The sequence below is a fragment of the Mesocricetus auratus genome, unplaced genomic scaffold, assembly GCF_017639785.1.
Source record: "Mesocricetus auratus isolate SY011 unplaced genomic scaffold, BCM_Maur_2.0 Super-Scaffold_100006, whole genome shotgun sequence".
NCBI lineage: Eukaryota > Metazoa > Chordata > Mammalia > Rodentia > Cricetidae > Mesocricetus > Mesocricetus auratus.
The window spans coordinates 60,703,411-60,709,410 of NW_024429190.1; the positions used below are offsets into that span (position 1 = coordinate 60,703,411).

At 39.8% G+C, this 6,000-nt stretch overlaps 1 pseudogene; it reads right to left on the bottom strand.

Annotated features, from left to right (window-relative positions):
* The window catches only part of LOC101825389, a 49,066-nt pseudogene extending 46,524 nt beyond the window's left edge, over window positions 1–2,542 (bottom strand).
* Between the last annotated feature and the right edge of the window lie 3,458 nt (window positions 2,543–6,000).

Consider the following 6,000-nt stretch of genomic DNA (forward strand, 5'->3'; position numbering starts at 1 on the left):
AGAAAGAAATCAGAGAAACATCACCTTTTACAATAGCCAAAAACAGCATCAAATATCTGGGGATAATGTTAACCAAGGAAGTGAAAGACCTGCATATCAAGAACTTTGTGTCTTTGAAGAAAGAAATCAAAGAAGATACCAGAAAATGGAAAGATCTCCCATGCTCTTGGATTGGTAGGATCAACATAATAAAAATGGCAATCTTGCCAAAAGCAGTCTATAGATTCAATGCAATCCCTATCAAAATTCCATCACAATTCTTCAAGGACCTGGAAAGAACATTAATTAACTTTATATGGAAAAACAAAAGGCCCAGGATAGCCAAAACATCCCTATATAATAAAGGAACTTCAGGAGGCATCACCATACCTGACTTCAAGCTCTATTATAGAGCTATAGTCCTGAAAACAGCTTGGTATTGGCACAAAAATAGGCAGGTAGACCAATGGAACCGAATCGGAAGCCCTAATTTTGACCCACACACCTATGAACACCTGATTTTTGACAAAGAAGCTAAAACTGTACAGTGGAAAAAAGAAGGCATCTTCAACAAATGGTGCTGGCATAACTGGGTACTGGGATGCAGAAGACTGCAGATAGATCCATGTTTATCGCCTTGTACAAAACTTAAGTCCAAATGGATCAAAGATCTCAACATATATCCAGCCACACTGAAACTTTTAGAAGAGAAAGTGGGAGATACTCTTCAACGAGTTGGTACAGGAGACCACTTCCTAAACATAACACCAGTGGCACAGGCACTGAGATCGACAATTAACAAATGGGACCTTCTGAAACTAAAAAGCTTCTGTAAGGCAAAGGACACAGTCAAAAAGACAAAAAGGCAGGCCACAGAATGGGAAAAGATATTCACTAACCCTAAATCTGACAGAGGGCTAATCTCCAAAATTTACAAAGAACTCAAGAAACAAGTCTCCAAAACACCAAAGGATCCACTTGAAAGGTGGGGTACAGAGCTAAATAGAGAATTCTCAGTAGAGGCGGCTAAAATGGCCAAGAGACACTTAAGAAAGTGCTCAACATCCTTAGCCATCAGGGAAATGCAAATCAAAACAACTCTGAGATACCATCTTACTCCTGTCAGAATGGCTAGAATCAAAAACACCGAAGACAATTTATGCTGGAGAGGATGTGGAGAGAGAGGAACACTCCTCCACTGCTGGTGGGAATGCCGACTCATACAGCCTCTTTGGAAATCAGTATGGAGATTCCTCAGGAAAATGGGAATCAATCTACCACTAGACCCAGCAATTCCACTCTTAGGCATTTATCCAAATGAGGCAGGTTTATACAACAAGGGCATCTGCTCCACTATGTTCATAGCAGCATTGTTTGTAATAGCCAGAACCTGGAAGCAACCTAGATGCCCCTCAACTGAAGAGTGGATAGAGAAAATGTGGTACATTTACACAATGGAGTATTACTCAGCAGAAAAAACAATGGAATCTTGAAATTCGCAGGGAAATGGATAGCACTGGAAGAAACCATCCTGAGTGAGGTAACCCAGTCGCAAAAAGACAAACATGGTATGTACTCACTCATATATGGATTCTAGATATGGATCAGGATAGTGCCAGTCTGCACTTCCACAGATAGAGAGTCTGGGAAACAGGAAAGAACCTAAAAGATATGCATATATGCATAGTACCCAAGAGAAGAGGATGGAGACAAGATCCTCTGAATGGATGGGGAACACGGTGAGGGGTGGGGGGGGAGTGGGACCTGGGAAGAATAGAGGGGGTAAAGAGGAAGGGAGTTGGTCATGGGGGAACAGGAAGTTGAGGGGGTGGCAGTTCCAGCCATAGATTTGGACCCAGGACATTGCCTCCCCGGTAGCAGCGGATTTTAATCATATCTGTGGTTGTAATTGGTCCTAATAGCTTCCACCAGCTTAGCCAGATAACCCTTGTCTTCTGAGTTAACCTGTGTGAAGGCAAGGTGGTCCATATCTTCCTGTCCCAGGCTAGCTTTTCCCTTAATGATTAGGGGACGCTCATCTTCCCACACAGGGAAGGCAGGAAGACCGCCAGCTCAATGTGGTCTACATTATGGGCGATTACCTGCAGCTGAGCTTTCTTGTTCTCCGCCAATGTGGTGACTGTATTGACTCCTGCTCTAAGAACAGGTGGCCTCTTAGTTTGGAAATATGCTTTGCAGCACCCTTCTCTTCAGCACCAGCCAAAAGCCTTTGCTTCTTCTGCTTTGTCTCTGGCCTGTACTTGTGGGCAAGCTTAAGCAGCTGGGTAGCTGTTTGCTGGTACAGGGCCTAGATGAACTGATTACTGGCAGGAGGCACTTTGAGATGCTTATAGGGGATGGCTCTCTGCAGCTGTAGCTGAATATAACAGGGCCATTTGACGAAGCATGCAAGATCTCTTTTGGGCTGGTTGTCCTGCCCAAAGTTCTTAGGCCTTTTCTCAAACAAAAGATTCATCACCTTTTTGGCCTCATGTGTCTTCTCGACTGCAGGGGCCCGGGCCGTGTTCTTCCCCTTGGTGTTCTTTCCCTTGGGCATCTTGCTCTGCTGGAGAAGAGAGAAAGAAAAAGGAATTGTGACTTCACAGTCTGCCACATATTACTCACAGTTCATTTTTTATTAATGTTTTTCTTCATCATTACATCCTTCAAATTATTTCTTTTATATTCTTAGGATACTAAGAATCTAAGTTAGCCATCATGTGGGATGTGCTCTTCTTTACTGCTAGAAATGGAGAAATATGAGACCCTTAAAAGAAATAGGGGTTACCCCTAGAATATGAAATGTGGTTTCTGATATATACTGATTAATATGTATGGAGGAAAGTTAAGAGGGTGTGTAGAAGACTCATAGAAATGACTCTTCCATCAAACTCCTTTTCTAAAGAAATTTCATTTGAAGACAGCTTTTAAAAATGTATGTCAAATACTTCTATTATAAAATTAAAAATGCTTGTCATTTAAAACATCTTACTTATTTTTTCTTGAGACTTTTCCTTATTTAGCACTTTCTTTGTCTTTTGAATACTGACATAGGAAGAATTAATTCTTCAATGATATATGGCATAATTTTGCTGAGGTATCCCAATGTTATGAATGTATCAGCAACTAAATAAACCATTTTTAATTTACTGCTTAAAGTAGTTTAGCATTTATGATTGTGAGGAGTAACCCAGATTTATGCATAATGGTTTGCTTTTATTGTTCTTCACATCAGTTCATCTTCCTGAAAACCAGAAATGTGTGAAATAGGGAAAAATTGCTGATGAGGGTTATAGGGATCATTTTGCAAATCTGAAAAAAAATAATTACATTTATTTATGTCAAGTACATCCTTTTAAACAGCTATTAATTGATTATTTATTTAGTAAGTTCAGAACTGCCTGATCAGTTTGTGTGATACTTTCTGGGAGGTTATTTATTTTTTCAAATATGAAAATAGAGATATGTTTACCTGATTTTAATTAATGCACAGATGAAATAAATACAGAATTTCAACTATTATTTCTAGTACAAGACAGTACTTTTAAGCCTAGGAATGAATGATTATCAGTTCAGATAGAATTAACTTTTGCATTACAAAACATTCTAAAGACTAAGTAACATTAAGTGTTTATAATAAGTTTAAAATGTGTGTTTTCCCTGCATTACATAGAAATCTAGTGCAATGGAAACTCCTAGGCATCTCCTCCAGTGACCCCAGTGAATACTCCTAGTATAGAGGATATGGACCCTGAAGCAAGTATCTTATCTTACCAGACAATGCTTCCAGGCAAGGGATTGGAACACCAACACAGCCACAAAACCATGCACCTACAATTAGTCCTGTCTGTAGGATAAAAGGTGAAACAGAATTTGTGGGAACCAACAACCAATCTGGGAGAATTCTGCAGGAGTGGGTAAGGAAGTATTGTAGGAACTAGAAGAGTCAAGATGCCATGAGAACATGACCCACAGAATCAACTAACCAGGGCTCATAAGGACTCACAGAGACTCAACAAACAAGTGAGTTGTATGATTCTGACCTTTGTCCTCTGCATATATACTATGGTTGTATAGCTTGGTGTTCCAGTAGAATTCCTAACAGTGGGAGCAGGGACTGTCTCTGATGCATTTGACTGCTTTTGGGACTTTTTTCCTCCTGGGCTGCCTCATCCAGCCTTAATAGGAGGGGTTGTGACAATTTTGATATTTTGATATATATTTGTCATAGTTTGCTGGTATTCCTGGGAGGCCTTCTCTTTTCTGAAGGGAAAGGAAGAGTAGTGAGTGAACCTGGGGAAGAGGGAATATAGAGCTGGGAGGACAGGGGGAAGAGGAGGGAAGGGAAACTGGGGTGGGGATTCAAGTGTTCCAAAGAAGTCTTGAGAAAAGGGACCCTCAGACAATTACTCTTTCATGTGCCCTATTTCAAAGATTTTAAAGTAAAAGTTCAGTCATACTCAAATTCTTGGTAGCAGACAGGATGAAATGCCTTCACTTATGTAGTTATTAGTCTGTACATTAGAATTACTGTTCTATTTCATAATGTATTAAAACATAGAATATTCCTTATGTTAATAGTTTTCTATATATGAAATATGCTAATTTAAGATGTCATTCATAGTTAAAACTTCATAAAGAATGAAAATTGGAAAATGGTATGATTCTCATTAAGCTCTTTGAGATCGCACACAATGCCCCTGCTCCACCACCAAATCAAAATTCCCTTTACCTTTAGTCAATCCAATGCCATAGATCTGATCTAAATGATTTGGGGGGGAGTGTTACGAGAAGCTTTTTCCTTGTGAGAAACCGTTCCGCCCGCCTGGTTCTAGATCCGCATCAGTCCCAAATAAACACACAGGAGGCTATATTAATTATGAAGCTGTTGGCCTTGCTTGCTTACTGGCTAGCTCTGACTTAAGTAATTACCCCATAATTGTTAATCTAAGTATGTCTCTTACCAGAGAATAGTTCTGGGCTCCTACCCCATGGCGTTACATGGTGACTCTCTTGTTTCTCTTTCCCAGAATCCTCCTGAACTCCTAGTCCCTCCTATCTTGGTTCCCTATAGGCTCAACAGTACTTTATTGACAAATAACAGGCAAATAACAGGACTTCCCCAACAGGGGAGGATGTGAAAGTTCATAATTTCAAATAAATTCCTTTTCCATATCTGTTTTTGAAGAGGTTCTGAAGAGATTATTCAGTTGGGAAAAGACACTTAGTGTCGCATGAATTGTCTTCAGACTGAAATTATTGAATAAAACTTTGTTGTTTGCCTTTAGTAAAACACTCCTTTTTCTGTGTCTGTGGATCATTGGAAAGAATAATTCATTAGTAATCTGGAGACATAAGATAGTTACTGCTTTGCAATTCTACAGATGTCTCATTAATACATTTCTTTTTCTTTATCTTTCCCACTTGTCTCTTGTTACAAGCCTCATGAGCCTCTTTATCTTAAAATATATCAAATATATTTCAGCGGCACATCTCCACAGTTCCTCCTGTCAGGGAAATGGGGATTTCTTACAAAGAAATTAGGGCACTATGCTCCAATTCCTCTCATTGATTCCCTCTGCTATTGATTTTAGTAAAGAAAGGTGACTGAGATAAGAAATTTGCTATAAGAGTTTTATACTAAGTTTCTAGATTCTAGTACCTAGAGGCAGAGATGATCATCAAAAAATGTTCAGAATAATCACTAGCAAGGATCCACTGAGGTGTAACTCAATCAGAAAACGTTTCCAATTTGGAGTTCTTTTTTTTTCTTTTTAAAATTTGAATTAGAGACATGCATGTTTCAAATGTCAATCCCTGCTCCCCCACTTTTCTCTCCCAGTCCCACTCCCCTCCACCCCAAACCCAATCCCCACATTTTCCCCAGGGTGTGTGAGGCCTTCTATGAGGGATCATGAAAGTCTGTCACATCATTTGGGGGAGGCTCCACACCCTCCTCTGTGTATCTGGGCTGAGAGAGTATCCCTACAGGGGGAATGGTCTCCCAAAGTCCATTTGTGC